The sequence below is a fragment of the Schistocerca gregaria genome, chromosome 1, assembly GCF_023897955.1.
Source record: "Schistocerca gregaria isolate iqSchGreg1 chromosome 1, iqSchGreg1.2, whole genome shotgun sequence".
Lineage (NCBI taxonomy): Eukaryota > Metazoa > Arthropoda > Insecta > Orthoptera > Acrididae > Schistocerca > Schistocerca gregaria.
Window position 1 is genome coordinate 313,820,602 of NC_064920.1, and position 26,719 is coordinate 313,847,320.

The 26,719-nt window shown below is 43.0% G+C and overlaps 1 protein-coding gene across 4 annotated transcripts in view; it reads left to right on the plus strand.

The window, feature by feature from the left end:
• Positions 1–5,963: 5,963 nt before the first annotated feature.
• LOC126343256 (uncharacterized) overlaps positions 5,964–26,719 on the plus strand; it is a 78,901-nt gene continuing 58,145 nt past the window's right edge. The window contains exons 1-2 of one of the 4 annotated variants that reach the window (XM_050001927.1): positions 11,304–11,391; positions 13,505–13,673. The gene's annotated coding sequence lies outside the window, so the exon portion shown is untranslated. Of the gene's footprint in view, positions 6,260–11,303; positions 11,392–13,504; positions 13,674–26,719 lie in introns of those variants that run through there. The other 3 variants (XM_050001923.1, XM_050001926.1, XM_050001924.1) reach the window with 3 other exon arrangements.

The window sequence follows — 26,719 nt, forward strand, 5'->3', positions numbered from 1 at the left end:
GAGAGGCGTGTCACGATTAGGGCCATTAGGGGGCAGTTAGGTAGGCAGATGGAGGAAATTGATGCGATAAAAGCTGATAAAATGCTGTGAAAGTTAAATAAAAACAATACAGGTTGAAATTTAAGAGACTATAAAGGATTCATAAAAAATACGTGTAAATCGTATTATTACGTAAGGTGGAAGCACAACAGACGTCGCTCAGAAGCCGTATGATGAACGAAATGTCGATCTGGAAATCAACGGTAGTAGCAAAGAATATCTCTGCATGCAAACACTACATTAATACGGCACATAGGTGTAAGGAACTGACCATAAACTGCTGTTTAAAATAAAGAGGCCCGCTGTTCTAAGTAATGAGACGTAATAGCGGCAAAATTAATGACTTTATAATACATCAAACACAATATGGAAGACATCGACAAAAACAATATTTCCAGTCTCTTCTGTACGTCATGAATCTCGCTCTTGTTGTGCTGCACGTAGTTGTAGATTTCAATTTACTCAAAAATGTCCATGCCGGTAAATTTTGTGCAAAATTCTGAGCTTGTTGGCGATATGAGTGGCACTGTGTAACTCTGAAACTAAGTGAGAAGCAAACGTAGATTTGTCTTCGGCATTCTTCCTCCCTACTTCTGCATTATTTTTGAATTTATTTTTAAAGTTTCTGACTATCAGGACAACGTAAAAGGTGTTACAATCAACGTAGCAGATTTTATAAATGCCTGCATCTGTAAATTTGTTGTTGTTAGTTTTAATAAGCAGTTATAACACTCGAGGGGCATGAAAGGGAAGCAGTGGTTGGGGAGGGAGTGAGACAGGGTTGTAGCCTATCCCCGATGTTACTCAATCTTCTATTGAGCAGGCAGTAAAGGAAACAAAAGAAAATTCGGAGTAGGAATTAAAATCCATGGAGAAGAAATAGAACTTTGAGGTTCGCCGATGACATTGTAATTCTGTCAGAGACACCAAAGGACCTGGAAGAGCAGCTGAACGGAATGGACAGTGTCTTGAAAGGAGGATATAAGCTGAACATCAACAAAAGCAAAACGAGGATAATGGAATGTAGTCGAATTAAATCGGGTGATGCTTGAGGTAATAAATGAATTTTGCTATTTGGGGAACAAAATAACTGATGATGGTCGAAGTATAGAGGATATAAAATGAAGACTGGCAATGGCAAGAAAAGCGTTTCTGAAGAAGAGAAATTTGTTAACATCGAGTGTAGATTTAAGTGTCAGGAAGTCATTTCTGAATGTATTGGTATGAAGTGTAGCCATGTATGGACGATAAATAGTTTAGACAAGAAGAGAATAGAAGCTTTCGAAATGTGGTGCTACAGGAGAATGCTGAGGATTAGATGGGTAGATTACATAACTAATGAGGATGTATTGAATAGAAATGGGGAGAAGAGAAGTTTGTGGCACAACTTGACTAGAAGAAGGGATCGGTTGGTAGGACATGTTTTGAGGAATCAAGGGATCACCAATTTAGTATTGGAGGGCAGCGTGGAGGGTAAAAATCGCAGAGGGAAACCAAGAGATGAATACACTAAGCAGATTGAGAAGAATGTAGGTTGCAGTAGGTACTGGGAGATTAAGAAGCTTGCACGGGATAGAGTAGCAGGGAGAGCTGCATCAAACCAGTCTCAGGACTGAAGACCACAACAACAACAGTTTTAATATTAAGCACATGTAGTTGGCATAATATGTTATCGTTTTGAACGTAATTCTAACATGAAATCTGCGAAAGAAATTACAGTGTTTATAAGAAACGACCCCCCCCCCCCCTCCCAAAAAAAGGAAACGAGACGAATTTTATTTATTCTGACACATCCTCAGTAAGTACGTTGCCTTTGTTTTGAAGAACCTTATCAACTATGGAAGAATGGTAGCCATTTTGTGAGGCAATCTGGTACAGTTTATGAGTAGCAAAACCATGGGCCCAACAATGTGTTCATGCTGTCACAATGCAGCAACTAGATTTAGCTGCTTCAGGGAGACCTCTACCGACCTTTGCTTGTCACCGGTTGCTATTGACGAAAAGGGAAACTTTTAGTTTGCGTGGGTACATTAAAGTTTCTACAGCAACTTTCTATCTCCATTCACGTATGACATGGGCGGGCAACTGGCGGGCCTGCGATTGATTTCAGCCCGGCATGGGAAACGAATTCGGGGGAGAGAGCGCGAGGACCTCGCCTTGTACAGCGTCGTGGACACATTTTCTTTTATTTCCTTCGATTTGCGGCTCGTCTCGGGTTTGCAGCTCATGACGCAGACTAGTGAAAGTTTTGTCGACTCCTCCAAAAAGTAAAGTTACGTAATAAATTATTAGTCTGTTTGCAATTACGTATCTGCAGTGCTGGTGCACATTGAAATCCCCGCTCCAGTATCGTAGCACACCGACAGAGGAGCCAAAACAAATGGCGGGACACATGGATAAAGTTTCTTTAGTCTCCTCTGTCGACGTGCAACGGTACAATGGGGCGAAGATTTCAGCGTATACCTGCAAATAAACAAAGAATTTATTCTGAGGAATACCACTTCATCTACATCTACATGGATACTCTGGAAATCACATTTAAGTGCCTGGCAGAGGGTTCATCGAACCACTTTCACAATTCTCTATTATTCCAATCTCGTAAAGCGTGTGGTAATATTTCCGTACGAGCTCTGATTTCCCTCATTTGATCGTGGTGATCGTTCCTCCCTATGTAGGTCGGTGTCAACAAAATATTTTCGCATTCGGAGAAGAAAGTTGGTGATTGGAATTTCGTGAGAAGACTCCGTTGCAACAAAAAAGGCCTTTCTTTTAATGATGTCCAGCCCAAATGCTGTAGCATTTCTGTGACACTCTCGCCCATATTTCGCGATAATCCAAAACGTGCAACCTTTTTTGAACTTTTTCGATGTACTCCGTCAGTCCTATCTGGTAAGGATCCCACACGGTGCAGTAGTATTCTAAAAGAGGACGGTCAAGCGTAGTGTAGGCAGTCTCGTTAGTAGGTCTGTTACATTTTATAAGTGTCTTGCCAATAATACGCAGTCTTTGGTTAGCCATCCTCACAACATTTCCTTTGTGTTCCAGTTTAAGTTGTTATTACCGGGTCTGACATTTTGTCCAGTGTAGTGCAGCAACTCGACGTGACATGGACTCAACAAGTCGTTGGAAGTACCCTCCTGAAATATTCAGCCATGATGTCTCTATAGCCGTTCGTAACTGCGGAAGTGTTACCGGTGCAGGATTTTGTGCACAAAGTGACCTTCCGATTAATTCCCGTGTATGGCGATCTGGGTGTTCGAGTCATTCGCTAGCAATGTCCAGATGTCCTTCAAACAAATGTGAACAATTGTGGCCCGGTGCCACATTGCATTGTCATCCATAAAAATTCCATGAATGGCTGCAAATGGTCTCCAAGTAGCTGAACATAACCATTTCCCGTCAATGTCTGGTTCAGTTGGACTAGAGTACCCAGTTCATTCCTGGTAATTACAGCCCACTCTATTGTGGAGATGCCATCAGCTTGCACAGTGTCTTGTTGACACCTTGAGTCCATGGCTTCGTGGGGTCTGCGCCTACTCGAACCCCACTACTAGCCCTTATCGACTGCAATCGAGACTCATCTGACCAGACCACGGTTTTCCAGTAGTCTAGGGTCCAGCAGATATGGTCACGATTCCGGGAGAGGCGCTACAGGCGATGTCGTGCTGTTAGCAAAGGCACTCGCGTCGTAATTTGCTGTCATAGACCATTAACGCCAGATTTCGCCTCATTGGTGTAACGGATACGTTCGTTGTACCTCCCACAATGATTTCCGTGGTTATTTCACGCACAGTCGCTAGTCTGTTGGCACTGACAGGTCTACGCAAACGCCGCACTCTCGATCGTTAAGTGAAGGCCAGCGGCCACTTCGTTGTCTGTGGTGAGAGGCAACGCCTAAAATTTGGTATTCTCGGCAACTCTTGGCACTGTGGATGTCTCGACATTGAATTCCGTGACGATTTCCGAGACGGAACGTCCCACGCGTCTAGATCTAACTACCATCCCTTCTGTTAAACGCCATCGGTAATAATCACGTCGGACACCTATTCACCTGAATCACCTGAGTACAAACGACAGCTCCGCCAATACACTGCCTTTTTACACCTTGAGTACGCGATGCTACCGCCATCTGTATATGTGCATATTGCGAGCACATGGCTTTTGTCAAGTCAGTGTATCTAACTAAGGTACGAGCATATGGGATTGGTTCACAAATATGCGAGTGGCTCGAAGACTTCTTAAGTAATAGAACCCAGCACGTTGTCCTCGATGATGAGTGTTCATCGGAGGTGAGGGTATCATCTGGAGTGCCACAGATTTAAAAAAAAATCGCACCAAATGGTCAAAATTTGTGACGTATGTTTTTCCGTGAGTAGATGAAACAAATAAAACTGGGCAATTTCTAAAAAAATGGTTCAAATGGCTCTCAGCACTATGCGACTTAACTTCTGAGGTCATAAGTCGCCTAGAACTTAGAACTAATTAAACCTAAATAACCTAAGGACATAACACACATCCATGCCCGAGGAAGGATTCGAACCTGCGACCGTAGCGGTCGCTCGGTTCCAGAGTGCAGCGCCTAGAACCGCACGGCCTCTCCGGCCGGCGGCAATTTCTAACGAACTCATAAATGCGTGTCGTAAAAAAACGCTGGATCAGCTCATCCTTGTGGCAGATTAATTTAAATCTATTTCCCTGTTTTAGACTTCATGTCACAATCTTGTCCTTAGCTGTGAGGCTAGGGGAAGGGACAGGGGGGACTTTGTGACAGCCGGCCGGTGTGGCCGAGCGGTTCTAGGCGCTTCAGTCCGGAACCGCGCTGCTGCTACGGTCGCAGGTTCGAATCTTGCCTCGGGCGTGGATGTGTGTGATGCCCTTGGGTTAGTTAGGTTTAAGTAGTTATAAGTCTAGGGGACTGATGACCTCAAATGTCCCATAGTGCTCAGAGCCATTTGATCCATTTTTTGAAGTTTGGTAGGTCCGCTGTTGTTTTATACCTACATAAATGATCTTTTGGATAGGGTGGATAGCAATGTGCGGCTGTTTGCTGATGATGATGTGGTGTACGGGAAGGTGTCGTCGTTGAGTGACTGTAGGAGGATACAAGATGACTGGACGGGATTCGTGATTGGTGTAAGGAATGGCAGCTAACTCTAAATATAGATAAATGTAAATCAATGCAGATGAATAGGAAAAAGAATCCCGTAATGTTTGAATACTCCATTAGTAGTGTAGCGCTTGACACATCACGTCGATTAAATATTTGGGCGTAACATTGCAGAGCGATATGAAGTGGGACAAGCATGTAATGGCAGTTGTGGGGAAGGCGGATAGTCGTCTTCGGTTAATTGGTAGAATTTTGTGAAGATGTGGTTGATCTATAAAGGAGACCGCTTATAAAACACTAATACGACCTATTCTTGAGTACTGCTCGAGCGTCTGGGATCCCTATCAGATCGGATTGAGGGAGGACATAGAAGCAATTCAGAGGCGGGCTGCTAGATTTGTTACTGGTAGGTTTGATCATCGCGTGAGTGTTACGAAAATGCTTCAGGAACTCGGGTGGGAGTCTCTGGAGGAAAGGAGACGTTCTGTTCGTGAATCGCTGCTGAGGAAATTTAGAGAACCAGCATTTGAGGCTGACTGCAGTGCAATTTTACTGCCGCCAACTTATATTTCGCGGAAAGACCACAAAGATAAAATAAGAGAGATTAGGGCTTGTACGGAGGCATATAGGCAGTCATTTTTCCCTCGTTCTGTTTGGGAGTGGAACAGGGAGAGAAGATGCTAGTTGTGGTCCCCTCCGCCACGCACCGTATGGTGGATTGCGGAATATGTATGTAGATGTAGACTCGCGCTCTGCAGCGTCGTCTGGGTGCCCTGACAGTAGTGACAGAGGCGGACGCACACGGAAGTTTCGACGAGTCTGAGCGCCGAAGCGGAAAGTCGGAACGCAGGCACCGCGGACGCTAAAAAGGACGGCCCAGTGCATGACGTTATCGGGAAGTAGCCTGGAGAAGCGTTTAACAGTGTGATTGGTGAGCGACGTTGCTGCCCCCTTTACAGTTAGTGCTCGTACTCGCTCAAGCGGGAGGGCTCAGCTCTCGCTGCGCCACACTTTGCCATCGACGGCCTCCGCGATTGTCTCCAGGAAGCTCCTGGCTACCTCGCCTGCTCCCGTCTGAGCCTCCGTCTCCGCTACCGCCACCGCCACTGCAAAGTAAGTCGCGCAGAAGGCAGCGAAGCGCGTGCTTCTTGTGATGGTCTGAGGTCATCGCGACCCAGCAGCTGCTGATAGCACAGACGGCCGGCTGAGTTTTTCCTCTGCTATGCGTCCTTGGCTACTGTTTTTCTGCTGCTAGTGTTACCAATACCAGCTATTATAAAGCGGCGGGACAACGACTTGTTTCTTTGTTTCTGCTTAGCAATGTGAGACGTGACTGTCGTACCCTAAAACTGGGAAACTGTATTACACATTTAACAATTTTTGTAACGTAATCTTTTAAAATAAGCATGTATTGCGAAATTTAATTTCCATGCAAAGGGCATTTTCTAAATTTTATTGTTTAATTTCGATGGAAATACAGTTTTTAATGTGCAGTGAGATATTTAGATTTGGAACATTAATTGTCACAACGTCCCCCGTCCCCCTTCCCATAGCCCCACAACTCAGGACAAGATCGTGACATGAAGTCTAAAACAGGGAAAGTAGATTTAAATTAATCTACCACAAGGATAAGCTGATCTAGCGTTCCTTTACAACACACAGTTATGAGTTCGTTAGAAATTTATCCAGTGTTTCATCTACTTGCAGAAAAACATACGTCACAAATTTTGAAAATATGGTGAGGTTTATTTTTAAAATTTTCTTAAAATCCAAATGATTATAGGCTTGTCACCATTAAAATCCTCAACTGCATTAAACAAGATAATAAAAAAAATTACACACTGATTTACGTATCACTTCAGTGGAACTACATGAAAAAACGACACACATCACAACACTTACATTTAACAGAATATCCCCCAAGTAACGTAATTAGTTCATATTATTAGGCACTTTCTTCCAAGTTCAGAAGTATGAGAAAATACAAGCTACTGACATTTAGCCTGCCGTTGTGGCCGAGCGGTTCTAGGCGCTTCAGTCTGGAACCGCGCGACCGCTACGGCCGCAGGTTCGAATCCTGCCTCGGGCATGGATGTGTGTGATGTCCTTAGGTTAGTTAGGTTTAAGTAGTTCTAAGTGCTAGGGGACTGATGACCCCAGATGTTAAATCCCATAGTGCTCAGAGCCATTTTGACTGACATTTAATACAATATTTTGATCAAATGTATCTTGAACATACATTGAAAAATAAACCTTTAAGTTTTCTACGAAACCATTCAAAACTTTCCCTAATTTCACTAACGAGGCTTGATGTGCTGTCACGAAGTTACCCCTATAACTTAAGGCATTTGCTTGCTTCGCTCTCCAGTGGCTGAACAAATGGTTCAACTGGTTCTGATCACTATGGGACATAACATCTGAGGTGATGAGTTCCTTAGAACTTAGAACTACTTAAACCTAACTAACCTAAGGACATCACACACATCCATGCCCGAGGCAGAATTCGAACCTGCGACCGTAGCGGTCACGCGGTTGCAGACTGAAGCGCCTAGAACCGCTCGGCCACAATGGCTGAACGAAATTATAATAAAATTTAACTCTAATAGAGACTCAGGGAGCGCTTCAAAGTTTTCGGCAGCAGAAGAAAGTGTCCGAGAAATCCACAAACATGTTTTTCACCTATAAACGTAATGGCCTTGTGACCAGCTCAAATGTGTTCATTTGCTTTTAGTTACCATCTCTACTGGCAGCACTATGGAAGAACAGACCGTAGCAGAGCTATCTGTTGAATGTTACCGCGACCTACAGTGAATAAGAAGATAAAGCTTGTCACAAAGTAGTACCTCAGTCATGAAATTGCCCAGTTTTATTTTATGTTTGTCGTGCTAGGTCTGGTTTCTCTGTTTAACTATAATATTTTTTTTCCTTATTGAAGTTCTTACCTATTTAATATACAATGAACATTTCAGTTTTCGATAGTTTTGTTGCTGTCGTGGTAATCACTGATAGATTCAAACTGTGTCGAACTGGGAATCAAAACTCGACCAGAGTTTTTCATGTGTTCTCCGCAGCACAGTGAGTCCAGCTGCAGGACACGGCTTTAATCAGTCAGAGAGATAGCATTAATAACTTGAAGGTATGCTTCAACGTGGATAAAGTTTCATTTGCGCATTATAGTATGTTGTGCACATACTGCAAGCGAGAATGCAGACCATCCTGATGGTGACGAATGTCATCTTCGGTAGCGACATGATGGTGGTGATGATTGTTGTTGTGTGGTCATCGATCCCTTCGAAGACAGAATGATCAAAAACAGTCTATGATGCATAGGAAACAGATTGCTGGTAATGAAAAGGAGAATAACTAGCTACAGTTACGTTTTACCCGATAAGGAATGGGTCTGACGATGTCGAAATTAGTCGAGGGATATCGCTAGTTCCGCTATTCAACTACATGGCCGAGGTCGCTCACACATATCCATGCGGTGGTGCTCGACACAGAGGCAGCCGGTTCTAAATATGGCGGGGGAAAAGCTTTCACCACCAGTATTTGGCCAGGAAGAGTAGCAGAAGGGATGGTGGTTATGCAGACTCCGTAATCACCAGCCTGTGCGCCAATGTCCTGCATAAATTCCAAACCTATCCACAACATATCACGAAACGACGGCGTGGGCGCTGTAGGTGGTGATCCCTCTGCCGAATGGGGCTTTAAGTGCAATGGATCCCTTGAGCTGCACAAGAAGCTATGTTGAAAGTGGCTAATTAATTTTTGTTGTTGTATGGTTGTTGTTGTTGTTGTGGTGGTTTTCAGTCCTGAGACTGGTTTGATGCAGCTCTCCATGCTTCTCTATCCTGTGCAAGCTTCTTCATCTCCCAGTACTTACTGCAACATACATCCTTCTGAATCTGCTTAGTGTATTCACCTCTTGATCTCCCTCTACGATTTTTACCCTCCACGCTGCCCTCCAGTGCTAAATTTGTGATCCCTTGATGCCTCAGGACATGTCCTGCCAACTGATTCCTTCTTCTCGTCAAGTTCTGCCGCAAACTGTTGTATGGTAATGCATAGTTATATTTACTGGTATTTTGTCTGTGTAGTAATGTGAAGTTAAACTCGTGATAAAGAAACAGTTAAATTGTTATTTAAGCTAGTAATTAATCTCGTAATTCGTGAAAAGTGATCAGCAATGCAAAAGCTAATCAGAAGTGCGACAACAAGCTATATACTGCAATGCTCGTGACGAGAGTACAGTCTGTTTTGTTAAATTAAACTGTCCTGATAGCAATAACGCAAGCAATCTGACTGCGAGAAAAATATGAAATATAAATAAATACCAAAAATGCCCTACGTGTAAAATGTGTCACTTTTGAAATGTTAATTGTATCACACGTAAACAATAAATGGTCTACCTGTTTGCGCAATGAATAAATGTTGTAGTGCTGCTATCTCCAAACTACTGCAGCAGCTGCTGCTATGCTAGTTAAAAAATAAAAATTCAAACGACCAGCAACGCAATATGCAATGCGTGCGTGAAACTGTACACATCCAAAAAATTTCTTTGCTAATAAATCTCATTACTGCAATGATTATTGTCAATTGAAATTCTGTTACTGAGAACCTTGGGAAAGCAAATTATATACGTGAAACTTGAAATAAAGAGACGAATGCTGATTGATGGAAAAACAATAAAGTAACTGTATTAACAAAACTTTACATCACTAAGATAAGATACTTTAACACTTGAAATATTAAAAATATAATTTACATGAATAAGGAAAAACCTGAACAAATTCCCTTTACTTTATTACAAACACATATGCTATCCATCTTTGAAGAACAGTCAGTAAATCACACATTGTTATATTATCATAAAACTCTGCAGTTCTAAATACCTGACCAAATTAGGTATTATGCTTTGATGTCTCGAAAAATGCGCTAATATAGTACCTTTTGAAGTCTACTGAATGAAATTTCCCGATATCTCTCCATAAATGAAAAATAATATAAGAAAATTATTGCTGGCACATAGCACGGCCTAAACACATCATCACAAAATGCAACTCGAATCCTCTTCTCTCTCTCTCCAATACTGCACTCCACTCACAAGCAAAGGCTCTACTAACAGTCTCTTGCAGTGCGACCTATTTGGCAGAGATATTGCCCGCTATTACTCAGGTACTATTGAAGCTTCACTTTTCCGGGTGACATCCAAAATATTACCAAAACCAAATTTCCTGTATAAAACAATACCCTTAAAATGTGCCAGCGCTGTGTTTTTCTCCCACGTATATTAGAAACATGATAGCACACCACATGCACTCTCAGGGTCACCCACAGCCGACACTACTACATAAGTCTATCTCTCTCTTTCTCTCTTTAACTGCCAGGACTAGATGAGCCCCGATAATGATTTACTCGATAGGTCGCTATTATTCGGTCAGTACTAGTCACTAACAGAACATCCTTATTAGACGCCCTTCCGTAATGATGCTATCAATGAGTAATGTCACAGGATACTGCTGGTTATACATATCATACTGGATGAGCTCCCTTAACGATTCTCTCTGCGGTGGACAAGTCTGGAGATAAGTACTTATTCGAGTGATATTGCTGGTAAAGTATGCCATATGAGATGGGTTTCCATCATGATCACTCGTCAGTAGCTCTGTGACTGTGCCCGCTTTGCGAGTAGACCAATAGTGTGCGCTTAGACATAATATCTCTGTGATGTCAAAGAGAAGACAACAGAGTGGGCCGAACGATGTACTTTGTGTATCCCGCACTGTTCATCAGGACTGTAGCGTCTTCGTAAGCTATGTCTCGCAACACTGTGATGTCTAGGAATTGTCCTGTATGTCGTTTCCTAACATACTACAATAATTTGATCTCAGCTGGTCGAATTTGGGCGAGGAAAGACCATAAGTGAAGTCGTGGCAGAATGTTCTCCATTAGCAAAGACGAGTCTGAGCTATTAGTGAATCTGTATACCGTTATAGTCCGAAATCAGGACGACGAGCATGTAGGGGAGATGGGGAAAGCCCAGTCATACAGACAATGCTATCCACTTGATATCGTAATAAAAAATTCGCTCTTAATCGCTCTGGTTGCTGCTGCCAGCTACAGAACAACAGTAGGAACTAACTCAACTCTGTCAGCCATTGTCTGCTGGTGCCACTTAGAAGCAAGACAATTCTTAAAGGTTTCAGCAATTTTCTCATAATTGTACCTGTTGTGATTTAACTGAGGTAAGTGTGAGTGTTCTTACTAGTTTTGTAGAACACTTGTCATACATAACTCTACTACATGTAGGAGATCAATGTGACAGAGTAATTTGTAATCTGAACTGCAATGTTTCGACTAATTTGAAATATATATAATGACTTGTAGGCGGTGATTACGGCGGCCAACATGACCAGCATTGACCCACATAATAAAAATTTTGATCTTACTCTCAATTAGGTGGCGAAAAATTGTAAAAGAATTTCCAGTAAGGCCACGTGAACACAAGAGCAGCTGCAAGATGCACTCTCCAGGAGAGGATAAAGAAGGGAATGGAGTAGGCCCCTAGAATGGGTCACAAATTCTCTAAATCTTAGAACAGCTGCATATGAATTTTCAGAAAGGAACAGAATAGTTAATAATTTCAACTCGGTTGTGCGTCTGGCTGTTTGAAGTTAGTGAGAGAGTTTTCCGAAGAGGAATACCACCATTTCTGTTAGGAAATTATCGTGAGCCGAATTTGAGGAAGATTTAAGGAAGAAATGATCCTCTGGGTGAAACATCCAGCAACTCAAATAACACTCAGGATGCAACAGCTTACAGCAAAAGAAACCCATCTGCAGATATATCTCTAATTCGAGGTGCTAGCAACACCCAGAGGAATAGAAAATGACAGAAACGGCAGCACTCTCTAATACTGAGACCTCAATGAAGAAAATATTGAAGAAAAAAGGGCCAAGTAGACGCGAAAGGTAGACAAAGAGAAAGAGAAAAAGAGTGCTTTACAGAAGAGGAAACCAGTTGTTCACAAGAAAATAGTAGGTCTTAGGAACTGCATCGGAGGCTGACACTGACAGTCTGCGCAATGATAATTCGGACGACAACATTAAAATTGGCAGGGAAAACTGTCTAGTTTGTGTAGATTATAGAAAGGAGGACGAAATATGGTACTAGTTTACAATCTGTTGTTTATGGGAATATTGAGATGAACTAGACTACTATAAGTGTGATTTTTTTGCATAGACAATTGCAGTGTAAGTAGGAAACAGTCACTGATTCAGATTTCGCCATGCTACTATTTTTGTTAGTTTCATATTCCTTAGATTCCATAGTATTTAGTACAAATATGATTCTGCACGCATTCTTCTCGATTTGAGAGTTGGTTTCTTACATTTGTATTTTTAGATGTTTACGACCATGTAACATTTATTCCTTAAACTTAATTCTATAAAGATTTCTCTGACCGTTACTAACCCCATCTGTGCGTATTGCCGGTCAAAGCAGTATTTTCATTTGATTCACTTTGTGCACGAGAGATGATACATAATAGTGCAAAGCAGTATTTTTACTAAATGTATATATTTAAACGAATATAAACAGGCTATTTAATAAATAAGCATTTAAGATTTTGATATTCTAATTTTGACTTGTCCTCAAGTGACTGCCCCCCTCCCCCCCCCCTCCATCTCACCTCGGATCACCGGCAGCAGCAGCAAAATTTGTACTCAGCAGACTCATTATGTCCATCCTGTTGGGCAGTTTTTATTTGAACGGCTTACTAACCTCCCACAGACTTGCAGTACCATCATAATGAAATGTAGCTGTCTGTCAGGATTGTGTTCGCTTTCCTCTTTGGAACGTTCACTAAGAGGGTTACAGTTTTTGGGTTCAGAGTTTGCGTGCTCAGTACTTGGCTTCTACTCTGCCAACAGCACGGCAACTGGCTTAATAGCCTCTACCGCTGTCCCACGCGGATATGGCTTTTGCACACGACCGTTTTAAAGCTACGTGTTTGTTATTTCCACTGTTGTACTTGCACCCTGAATTTGTATTTAACAATATAAATTTAAAAGCTCAGTAATTTCCACTAAAGCTTAAGTAAGTTCAGTCTGAAGAAATGAGAAAACTGAAAGATAAGAGGCGGTGAATTGTAGCTGTGTTACAAGAAGCAGCTAGAAGCCTGTGAGCCGTCGGCTCTCCTTAACTCTGCCAGTGTGATATTATTTAGGTTTACACACATTTTTATGCGATAAGATGGAACAGTAAACATAAACTCAAATTTAGTAGTGTTTCCTTATGGCTTCTTATCGTTCTGACTCATGTCTTGGGTTGCGTCATCAGACTTTGGTTATTTTGGAGTTCTGGGATGGAATCTACACAGTGGAAAAAAACTGAGTGAAGTGTATTTCCCTAAAAGGAGATGCATCGAACACCATTTTTTTTTTTTTTACCTAAAAGGATACTGTATGCCGCTGCCAGCCCGGGTCGTGTTCTCCGTCCCTCGCAGTTAACGTTATATTTGTAACGTGTAAGTGTTTTTAATGCTTCTTATGAACATTTCAAACGTTTCTTTGCTCTTCTTCTAAGAGAAGATATTTTGCTATTTTGCTGATACATTCGGAATGTTATGAAACACCTTTATACCTAGCTTAGTATTTGACCCCAACAGATTTTGTTAACTTAAGTGTGGTTACATCAACAGCTCTACTATGCTCTTTCTGGTGTTTTTACTCTGATAGCCGCCTGTTATGTCTTTCATTAATACGAGTAGCAAAATGCGATTACATCTACTGCCTCTCTCCTTGTTTTTGTGTTGCGCGCTACTATCCCATCTTTAAAAGTCATCCATAATTTCTGTTTTTCCTTTTTTATCCTTCAGCCGAAGTCTTTCTTAATAGCAAAATGCTTTTACATCTACTACCTCTCTCCCTGTTTTGGTGTTTTACGTTATTATCCCATCCCGTACCGTCATTCGTAATTTCTGTCTTTCCTTCTTTATCCTTCAGTTAATGTCTTTATTAACCAGATTAACCATTCTTCTGAATTCCTTCTCTAAAGCCGGCCGAAGTGGCCGAGCGGTTCTAGGCGTTATAGTTGGGAACCGTGCGACCGCTACGGTCGCAGGTTCGAATCCTGCCTCGGGCACGGATGTGTGTGATGTCCTTAGGTAAGTTAGGTTTAAGTAGTTCTAAGTTCTAGGGGACTGATGACCTCAGCTGTTAAGTCCCATAGTGTTCAGAGTCATTTTTGAACCTTCTCTAGATTTTCCTTTCTTTCAATTATAATTGCTTTAAGTTCATCAAAATTCCATAGATTTGTAGTTCTGCTTTCCATTTTTATTTTTGTTCTGAAATTTTCCCTTACTCCACCATTTTGTATAAAACTGAACAATGTGGTAAGTTTTCAATATCTCTACCTTACTTTTCCCGTGTTATCTATTTTTCTTTCTTAATGTTTTGTTTTATCGTAATAAACTTTTGTGGTATGCACCGTAAATTACTCATTCCTCACTAAAGTTGATTACTACACTCCTGGAAATTGAAATAAGAACACCGTGAATTCATTGTCCCAGGAAGGGGAAACTTTATTGACATATTCATGGGGTCAGATACATCACATGATCACACTGACAGAACCACAGGCACATAGACACAGGCAACAGAGCATGCACAATGTCGGCACTAGTACAGTGTATATCCACCTTTCGCAGCAATGCAGGCTGCTGTTCTCCCATGGAGACGATAGTAGAGATGCTGGATGTAGTCCTGTGGAACGGCTTGCCATGCCATTTCCACCTGGCGCCTCAGTTGGACCAGCGTTCGTGCTGGATGTGCAGACCGCGTGAGACGACGCTTCATCCAGTCCCAAACATGCTCAATGGGGGACAGATCCGGAGATCTTGCTGGCCAGGGTAGTTGACTTACACCTTCTAGAGCACGTTGGGTGGCACGGGATACATGCGGACGTGCATTATCCTGTTGGAACAGCAAGTTCCCTTGCCGGTCTAGGAATCGTAGAACGATGGGAGGTCGATGGGAGGTCGTTCCAAGGCGTGGCAGGCAGCGAAAGGCGTCCCCGGAGGCTGATCAGAAAGCCTCCCCGGCGCGTCTGACAAGCAGGTTTCAGGCACTGTCTCTGGATGAGCCAGATGCAGCTGCCTGCCCTGTTTCAGAGGATCATTCTCAGCCTTCAAGGTCGGGGCAATCGCAGAGGGTGGGCTTACTGGTAGTTGAGAGCTCCAATGTTAGGCGCGTAATGGGGCCCCTTAGGGATACGGCGGCTAAGGAGGGGAAGAAATCCAGTGTGCACTCCGTGTGCATTCCGGGAGGAGTCATTCCTGATGTGGAAAGGGTCCTTCCGGATGCTATAAAGAGCACAGGGTGCAGCCAGCTGCAGGTGGTGGCACATGTCGGCACTAATGACGTGTGTCGCTTTGGATCTGAGGAAATTCTCTCTGGATTCCAGCGGCTATCTGATTTGGTGAAGGCTGCCGGTCTTGCTTACGAGATGAAGGCAGAGCTCACCATCTGCAGCATCGTTGACAGAACCGACTGCGGACCTTTGGTGCAGAGCCGGGTGGAGGGTCTGAATCAGAGGCTCAGACGGTTTTGCGACCGTATTGACTGCAGATTCCTTGACTTGCGCCATAGGGTTCCGCTGAATAGGTCAGGAGTTCACTACACTCAGCTGGCGGCTACACGGGTAGCGGAGGCTGTGTGTCGTGGACTGGGCGGTTTTTTAGGTTAGAAGGCCTCGGGAAAGTGCGGGATGGGCTGCAATGTCAAAGGGTGCTTGGCAATTACAGGACGTGTTTGGATCAAGGAACAGTCGGAATTATAGTTGTAAATTGTTGTAGTTGCGCTGGAAAAGTCCCTGAGCTTCAATCGCTAATAGAAAGCACAGAAGCTGATATCGTTATAGGTACAGAAAGCTGGCTAAAGCCTGAAATAAGTTCTGCAGAAATTTTTACGAAGTCTCAGACGGTGTTCAGGAAAGATAGATTAGGCATTATTGGTGGTGGAGTGTTTGTGTCTGTCAGTAGTGGTTTATCTTGTAGTGAAGTCGAAGTAGATACTCCGTGCGAATTGGTGTGGGTGGAGGTTATACTTAACAGCCGAATTAAGTTAATAATTGGCTCCTTCTACCGACCCCCAGACTCCGATGATACAGTTGCGGAACAGTTCAGAGAAAGTTTGAGTCTCGTAACAAATAAATACCCCACTCATACGGTTATAGTTGGTGGGGACTTCAACCTACCCTCGGTATGTTGGCAAAAATACTTGTTCAAAACCGGTGGTAGGCAGAAAACGTCTTCCGAGATTGTCCTAAATGCATTCTCCGAAAATTATTTCGAGCAGTTAGTCCACGAACCCACGCGAATTGTAAATGGTTGCGAAAACACACTTGACCTCTTGGCCACAAACAATCCAGAGCTGATAGAGAGCATCATGACTGATACAGGGATTAGTGATCACAAGGTCATTGTAGCTAGGCTCAATACCATTTCTTCCAAACCCATCAGAAACAAACGCAAAATAATTTTATTTAAAAAAGCGGATAAAGTGCCACTAGAAGCCTTCCTAAAAGACAATTTCCATTCCTTCCGAACTGACTATGCAAATGTAGACGAGATGTGGCTCAAATTCAAAGATATAGTAGCAGCAGCAATTGAGAGATTCATACCTCATAAATTGGTAAGAGATGGAACGGATCCCCCGTGGTACACAAAAAAGGTCCGAACGCTGTTGCAGAGGCAACGGAAAAAGCATGCGAAGTTCAGAAGAACGCGAAATCCCGAAGATGGGCTAAAATTTACAGACGCGCGAAATTTGGCACGTACTTCGATGCGAGATGCCTTTAATAGGTTCCACAACGAAACATTGTCTCGAAATTTGGTAGAAAATCCGAAGAAATTCTGGTCGTATGTAAAATACACAAGCGGCAAGACGCAGTCAATACCTTCGCTGCGCAGTGCCGATGGTACTTTTATCGACGACTGTGCCGCTAAAGCGGAGTTATTGAACGCAGTTTTCCGAAATTCCTTCACCAGGGAAGACGAATGGAATATTCCAGAATTTGAAACACGAACATCTGCTAGCATGAGTTTCTTAGAAGTAGATACCTTAGGGGTTGCGAAGCAACTCAAATCGCTTAATACGGGCAAGTCTTCAGGTCCAGATTGTATACCGATTAGGTTCCTTTCAGATTACGCTGATACTATAGCTCCCTACTTAGCACTCATATACAACCGCTCGCTCATCGATAGATCTGTACCTACAGATTGGAAAATTGCGCAGGTCGCACCAGTGTTTAAGAAGGGTAGTAGGAGTAATCCATTTAACTACAGACCTATATCATTGACGTCGGTTTGCAGTAGGGTTTTGGAGCATATACTGTATTCAAACATTATGAACCACCTCGAAGGGAACGATCTATTGACACGTAATCAGCATGGCTTCAGAAAACATCGCTCTTGTGCAACGCAGCTAGCTCTTTATTCGCACGAAGTAATGGCCGCTATCGACAGGGGATCTCAAGTTGATTCCGTATTTCTAGATTTCCGGAAAGCTTTTGACACCGTTCCTCACAAGCGACTTCTAATCAAGCTGCGGAGCTATGGGGTATCGTCTCAGTTGTGCGATTGGATTCGTGATTTCCTGTCAGGAAGGTCGCAGTTCGTAGTAATAGACGGCAAATCATCGAGTAAAACTGAAGTGATATCAGGTGTTCCCCAGGGAAGCGTCCTGGGACCTCTACTGTTCCTGATCTATATAAATGACCTGGGTGACAATCTGAGCAGTTCTCTTAGACTGTTCGCAGATGATGCTGTAATTTACCGTCTAGTAAGGTCATCCGAAGACCAGTATCAGCCGCAAAGCGATTTAGAAAAGATTGCTGTATGGTGTGTCAGGTGGCAGTTGACGCTAAATAACGAAAAGTGTGAGATGATCCACATGAGTTCCAAAAGAAATCCGTTGGAATTCGATTACTCGATAAATAGTACAATTCTCAAGGCTGTCAATTCAACTAAGTACCTGGGTGTTAAAATTACGAACAACTTCAGTTGGAAGGACCACATAGATAATATTGTCGGGAAGGCGAGCCAAAGGTTGCGTTTCATTGGCAGGACACTTAGAAGATGCAACATGTCCACTAAAGAGACAGCTTACACTACACTCGTTCGTCCTCTGTTAGAATATTGCTGCGCGGTGTGGGATCCTTACCAGGTGGGATTGACGGAGGACATCGAAAGGGTGCAAAAAAGGGCAGCTCGTTTTGCATTATCGCGTTATAGGGGAGAGAGTGTGGCAGATATGGTAAGCGAGTTGGGATGGAAGTCATTACAGCATAGACGTTTTTCGTCGCGGCGAGACCTTCTTACGAAATTTCAGTCACCAACTTTCTCTTCCGAATGCGAAAATATTTTGTTGAGCCCAACCTACATAGGTAGGAATGATCATCAAAATAAAATAAGAGAAATCAGAGCTCGAACAGAAAGGTTTAGGTGTTCGTTTTTCCCGCTCGCTGTTCGGGAGTGGAATAGTAGAGTGATAGTATGATTGTGGTTCGATGAACCCTCTGCCAAGCACTTAAATGTGAATTGCAGAGTAGTCATGTAGATGTAGATGTAGATGACGGTTTGGATGTACCGTGCACTATTCAGTGACCCCTTCGACGATCACAAGAGGTGTACGGCCAGTGTAGGAGATCGCTCCCCACACCATGGTGCCGGGTGTTGGCCCTGTGTGCCTCGGTCGTATGCAGTCCTGATTGTGGCGCTCACCTGCACGGTGCCAAACACGCATACGACCATCATTGGCACCAAGGCAGAAGCGACTCTCATCGCTGAAGACGACACGTCTCCATTCGTCCCTCCATTCACGCCTGTCGCGACACCACTGGAGGCGGGCTGCACGATGTTGGGGCGTGAGCGGAAGACGGCCTAACGGTGAGCGGGACCGTATCCCAGCTTCATGGAGACGGTTGCGAATGGTCCTTGCCGATACCCCAGGCGCATCAGTGTCCCTAATTTGCTGGGAAGTGGCGATGCGGTCCCCTACGGCACTGCGTAGGATCCTACGGTCTTGGCGTGCATCCGTGCGTCGCTGCGCTCCGGTCCCAGGTCGACGGGCACGTGCATCTTCCGCCGACCACTGGCGACAACATCGATGTACTGTGGAGACCTCACGCCCCACGTGTTGAGCAATTCGGCGGTACGTCCACCCGGCCTCCCGCATGCCCACTATACGCCCTCGTTCAAAGTCCGTCAGCTGCACATACGGTTCACGTCCACGCTGTCGCGCCATGCTACCAGTGTTAAAGATTGCGATGGAGCTCCGTATGCCACGGCAAACTGGCTGACACTGACGGCGGCGGTGCACAAATGCTGCGCAGCTAGCGCCATTCGACGACCAACACCGCGGTTCCTGGTGTGTCCGCTGTGCCGTGCGTGTGATCATTGCTTGTACAGCCCTCTCGCAGTGTCCGGAGCAAGTATGGTGGGTCTGACACCGGTGTCAATGTGTTCTTTTTTCCATTTCCAGGAGTGTATTTTATCTTATTCAATTTTGCGTTCCTCACCTTTCCTGTAGATCTACAGACAACAACGGACGCATCCAATATTTTCAAGTCACCTTTGTAACTGCATGCAAAAATCTTCTTTTTCCGCTGTGAAACTAACAGTTAACCATTAGCTTTTAAGTTATACTTTTTATTTTGGGATGTATGATTACAGCTAACAAATAAGGAATATGATTTAAGATTGGTGATACGATGACTTTAATGTTTATCTTCTTGTTTTTCTCCTCCCATTATTTACTAGTAAAGAATTATTGATGGGAGCAGTTTTCCGCATTCCACATTTAATAAACTTTTGCTTGCCACATTTTCCATGGTCTAATGTAATTCTGAAACCAAGTTTGGTTTCTCATGCCTCATTTGGATTTTTATTTGCTATTCCTACCGCACGTTTATAGAAGATGACAAGAAGAGGAAGAAAGGAAAAATGTCAAGAATTGTCGATAAATGTCATTGTATATCAGCAAATCATTGTGAAGCAGTATTCTCATTTGTCTTTTCTATCTTTTACTTTGACTGAAATCAAAAAACCGCATGGCCAAGATTAATGTGGAGAGCTGCATCAAACAACTTATTGGAGACATCACAATGACAAGTTGTACAGATCGACACACTTATATATCACACGTTATTAGATATAAATATGGAATATATTCTGAGAAACATTGTTCGGCATACCTTTAAATACCATGCACCTGAATCTGCAGGTGTTATTTCTTCTTTTTTAAAATTATTGTGAATCTGACATAAGGGATGATATTACAATTTTTGCATGTATGGAACACTTTCAAAACAGAAGAAGGAGACATAATAATCTCCACTAATATGATGTAGAATCTGTGAGACTGGAGACATACCATCAGATTTTCGAAAGAAAATCATCACCCTAATCCTGAATATGGCAAGGGAGCTGGTAATAAAAATAATAATCAGAATAATAAAAAAGAAAACTGAAGATCTGTTATATAACTGTTAAGCTTTAGCAAAGGCAAAGGCATTAGAGAGGCAGTTACGGCGTTGCAATTGAGAATGGAAGCAACACTTAACGAAAGTCAAGACGCGTTCATAGGATTGTCGACCTAGAAAAAGAGTTAGACAATGTAAAATCGTGCAAGATGTTTCAAATCTTAAAAAAACAGGTGTAAGGAAAAACGGGTAGTGATCAAAAGTATCCGGACACCAGGCTGAAAAAGACTTATTCGTTAGTGGCGCCCTCCATCGGTAATGCTGGAATTCAATATGGTGTTGGCCCACCCTTAGCTTTGATGACAGCTACCAGGCATATGTTCAATCAGGTGCTGGAAGGTTTTTGGGGAATGTGAGCCCATTCTTCACGGAGTGCTGCACTGAGGAGAGGTATCGATGTCGGTCAGTGAGGCCTGGCACGAAGTCGGCGCTCCAAAACATCCCAATGGTGCTCTCTACCATTCAGGTCAGGACTCTGTGCAGGCCAGTCCATTACAGGGATATTACTGTCGTGCAACCACTCCACCAAAGGCCGTGCATTATGAACAGGTGCTCGATCGTATTGAAAGATGCAGTCACCATCCACGAATTGCTTTTCAACAGTGGGAAGCAAGAAGGTGCTTAAAACATCAGTGTAGGCCTGTGATGTGATAGTGCCATGCAAAACAACAAGGGGTGCAAGCCCCCTCCATGAAATACTCGACCACCGCCTCCGAATTTTACTGTTGCCACTACACACTCTGGCAGATAACTTTTTCCGCGCATTCGCCGTACCCACACCCCGACATCGGATCGCCACATTGTGTACCGTGATTCATCACTCCACACAACGTTTTTCACTATTCAATCGTCCAATGTTTACTCTTCTTACGTCGTTTGGCATTTACCCTCTTAATGTGTGGCTTATGAGCAGCCGCTCGACTTTGAGATCCAACTTTTCTTACCTCCCACCTAAGTGTTGTAGTACTTGCAGTGGATCCTGATGCAGTTTGGAATTCCAGTGTGATGGTCTGGGTAGATGTCTGTCTATTGCACATTACGACTCTCTTCAGCTGTTGGCGGTCTCTGTCAGTCAACCGCCGAGGTCGGCCTGTACACTTTTGTGCTGTACGTGTCCCTACAAACTTCCACTTAAATATCACATCGGAAACAATGGACCTAGGGGTGTTTAGGAGTGTATAAATCTTGCGTACAAACGTATGACACAAGTGACACCCAATCACCTGAACACGTTGGAAGTCCGTGAGTTCCGCGGAGCGCCCCATTCTGCTCTCTCACGATGTCTAATGACTACTGAAGTCGCTGATATGGAGTACCTGGCAGTATGTGGCAACACAGTGCACCTAATATGAAAAACGTATGTTTTTGAGGATGTCAGCATACTTTTGAACGCATTATGTACCTGTCTGGCAGCTGAGCTAGCTTCCCTGTGAATGTGCCGCTTTCTGACGATACTTTTCGTACCATCGGAAATATTATTTGGAGAAGGAAAAACAGTCGCTTTTAAATTATTGCTTAAATTCATTGTCATACTCAAGAATAACCCTTTCTGTTGTTTCTTTTTTGTGTGTTGTCATGCACGTACTTCCACATTTCAGATTTATTTGATATACACAAATTGTCAACGTTTCACTTTAATGTTTGTGTACTTGCATTATTCCAATGGTGAGGGTTGTGTGTACCCTTACACTCACTTACACACACACACACACACACACACACACACACACACACTCGCGCGCCGGCAAATGTGCGTGTGTGTGTGTTTGTACGTGTGTCTGGGCCAATGGTTGTTTCTCGAGAACCACACTCAAAGCACACTACATTACAAGAGCAGCTCTGATAGAAACTAAGTTGGAAATAAAGGGCTAGAGACTCAGGATGCTGCAGAAAGCTAAACAGTCTTTTATGACTTCAAACTTCACTTACCAAAAAGTCTTACGTAAGTAGATAAAATGTAGCAGTACTCTAAAATAAAACAAAAATAATGAGTGATCATGAAAAGATATCATCTGTCAAAACGTAATTTTTGGGTGTGGTATAACACGTGATAGAAAGTAGAAGAAAAAAGTAGGAGAGACTAATTACCATACCAATTGCGTTTTAAGTCTATGATAGCGCTGAAGATCACATACAACTTTAAACAAGCGAAGAGAGGGCGATACGCATTTGTTAGTCGAAATGGTGGTCTCCTCATTGCTTATTCGGAGAGCGCAAGTGATATATTGCCTGACGGCAACGGAGAGGAAGCGAGCAGTATAGCGTCATGCCGGCGTTTCAGATGTTGTTTACATCCGGCAAGGCCGCGAACTGTGTCGAGATACACGGCATATACTGAGTTCTCTCCTTCAGTTACTAGTGTCTGTAGCAACGGCCCCTCAAACGGGAGACATCCAACCGTTTATTTTCTATCGTTGATTAAAACGTGAACACGCGTGTAGACATGGGTAGAGAAGTAGTGTCGATTACACCAAGTTGAACAAATGACTGAATACGAAGACTCATGTCACAGTGTCAAGGAACAACAAATAAACTCTAGGGGTTATAGAATAACTTAATAATAAAATCCGTCTACTGCCTTCTCAATAGCATTTATACTTATTCAGTGTACATTTCGAACCACAGCTTCATCATGCGAGCTCCAGTTGGTACCAAAGAATGCAATGCCCGCGCAACAGAAGGTTTGTGAGGAACAAATGAAATACAGCCAACCAGTCGATTCTTATCAGTTGTTTAAACTAAACATGAAAATTACCATTACCGGTCGCAAAACATATAACGTGAATTATCCATCACAAAATGCTCGAACAAGTGTACTAACGGAGACTGAACGTGAATTGAGTTTACAAAGGTCTGAAACGCTTTCGGAATCGTGAAGAAATAGTGAAGATGTGCCATGTTCGTATCGAGAGTCAACAGATATAAGAAAGTACAACATAGAGCAAGTGAGAGAGATGATATCATAAAATCATCGACTATCTCAGAGACTGATAAAGGATGGGTTGAGAAGCAGCAAAGAATGTTTACGACATCATTCACACAGATTTTGGAAAATGTGGTAACAATGTCCGATTTGTAATTCACAAATTAGTAAACGATCGGGACGCAATACGACTGAAAATTGATAAAGATGTAATTGATACTGAGATCCATATTTTCTGCAAATCATCATTTCAGCCAAGAAATGGTAGGCAATATCAAAAGGGTCCGAAGAGTGGTCGGTATATCTTTACAATGTAATCTAAACTGCAGAGAGATTATTCGATATTGTAACAGAGACCATTGGGTGTGAGAGCCGTAATAGCGACGAGTTGTTAGTCTAGAGCTGTAATGTTGGTCTGTGGCAGCAGAGGGTGGTTCCGAGCCCGCTTCACGTTGACCACCAGGTAGGAGATGCAGTGACTCAGAGCTGATGCCGCCAGATTGATTCAGCGCCTGACAATTAGTGGAATAGTGTCCACCGGCTTCCTCGAATCCGTAAAAGAGTAACCTCCAAATCTCGACGATCCAAAGAAAGCGATAACGTGATACAATGGGAATTCATGCTAGAAAGTACTTCAGCTACCCATTCCGGACACCTCTACAACGCCGCTTTAAAACTGTTCATGCTAGAAATCCGTTATAATCGACCGTCGTTGTAAACGACAGCTAAGTGGGTCTCCTGCACGACAAAACCCCAGCGCATCCTGGTACCTTTGGGCTCGACTTTTTGGCTAAGTGCCATTTCTGGAACATTGGCCAAGACTCCCATGTGTGGTAACGGCAGACTTCTTTTGGTTCTCCTAAAGAAAAGGAACCCCGAAAAGAATACATGTTTGAAACACACTGCACCTCCAAAGAATCGAGCGAAGTGGCACAGTGGCTGACACGTTTTTGGGAGGACGGCATTTCAAACCCCATGTGTTTGTGGTTGTCCGTACTTTTTTTTTAAATCGATAAAGACAAATATCGAATACGACACGGATGATCTCCTTCCCTGTCCATCATAAGTCCGAGTTTGTGCTCTAACGATCTCATCGTCGACTGATGCTACTCCATAATCCACATTCTTTCACGTTCAGACATGTGTTACGTCGATGCCTCGATCGACTACACAAGAAGGCCTTCGCTGACACATTTATAAACGTTAAGGAAGCGTGTTGTGGCCAGCGGAATTAATTATTTTAAGATATTACGGACAGAATTATTCAAATTTACATTGTGTGTAAAATACTTTGCTCATGAAGCAAACTACTAATTTAATGTAATAAATTATAAAAAATTTGTAACTTCTTGGCAGATCAAAACTATGAATCGGACCGGGGCTCGAAATTTGGACGTTACCTTCCGCAGCCAAGCGCTCTACCTACTCAACTATCCAAGTACGACTCATGACCCGCACTCACACCTATAAGGGCAAAGTATTAAATCCCTTACAGCTGTGAGGCAAAGTATTACACGAAGGTGAGTAGTGATTCAATAGCCCTGTCGGTGGAGCACTTCCTCGCAAAGGCACAGGCCCAGTTTCGAGGCCCGGTCGGCCACATAGTTTTCATCTTACAAGAAGTTTCAAATCAGCGCACACTCTGCTGCAGAGCGTAAATCCATTCTGGAAATAAATTTGTTTTGGCAGGACGCTTTAGGTCTGGGCAAAAAGCTTGAAATGAATTTTTGGAATCTGTAAAACATCATTCAACACTTAACTACATGCTTCTTCCATACGTATCTTTCCTACGTTTATTTGCACGGAACATAAAAGAGTTCTTGTTTTGTAGCTAAAACTGCCTTTTCCTGCTGCTAGTTAATTTATTTATCCCATACGCGTTTCGCCTTTTCCTGTTCTAAGTCATCATCAGTGGGGCCTACAATGATACAGTTTTGTTAGTTTTATATTATTAACCAGTTCACGTCGCGATTTTTTTTTGTAAAAAACTAATTACTTACGATTTGCTGATCTGCACTTCCTCACGTCTGGTCTGGAGGTCTCACTACCACTTTTATTACTGCCATACAATCACAACTTTGTGTTCTAGTCTTCATGACACTGTTCACCATGTTTCTCAATCTTTTTTGTGTTGTACTATTGTCCTTTTGTGACTCGATACAATTATTTCGCCGGACACTTCTTTTCACAAAGTAAATGTTGTGACTCCATTACGTGTTTCCTCTTCTTTGGCATGTTTTCTTATTTGTTGCCTACCTAACGAAGTATGTGTTCGAGACTAAATTGTGTTCGTAGCGTTTATATCGTGTGTGTGGATATGAGAGAGAGATGTGATACAAAATTCATTTCGAGTCTGGGACAGAGCTACTCATGTCAAAAAAACGTACGATTGATGGCACAAAAACAGGCAAGCGGAAATCGCAGTCAGAGCCAAAGTCCGGTACAACAGAGATATGAATTAAATTCAGTATGCCATAATTTTTTATTTTCCGCGGGGGTATCGATATGAGGAAATATTACTTCAAAAATTACAGGAAACCGAGCTTGTCAGTATTCCAGGTCTGTTCCGAGAAGGCCTAAAATCTTTTGTACTGATAAAATATGATGGTATGGAAGATTGGCTACAAACCTCTCTCTGTTTGATTTCATTGATATTGCACGTAACAGACTGATAGTCTGTTGCGGATAGCTCTGCAAGCGCAAAAATCCTTTCTATAATTACCAGTGACAGTACAAAAGGGACAACAAATGTCTCTACCACATCGCTTTCAGACAAGTCATAATATTTACGCACTATGCCTCATCGTCAACAGGCTATTCGTGGCTGCGTCATTGCTCCTACAGAAGAAGGGCCTCAGACGCCGGGTCATGGTATGGCATCCTGAGCGCACCGCGTGAGGATGGGCAAAACGTTATCGAGATACTAGAGTATCCAGTAGGCGTGTGAGAATTTGACTTTGGCTCATAATAACATCTGTCCACCATAACGACTTTGTCAACGCATCACGGCAAAATCCGTTTTAGACGTGGTGCAACTGAAACATACTGGCGGAACGTGACATTTTCCGACGACTCAGTATTGTCATCAGCAAATGATGGTTCCGTAC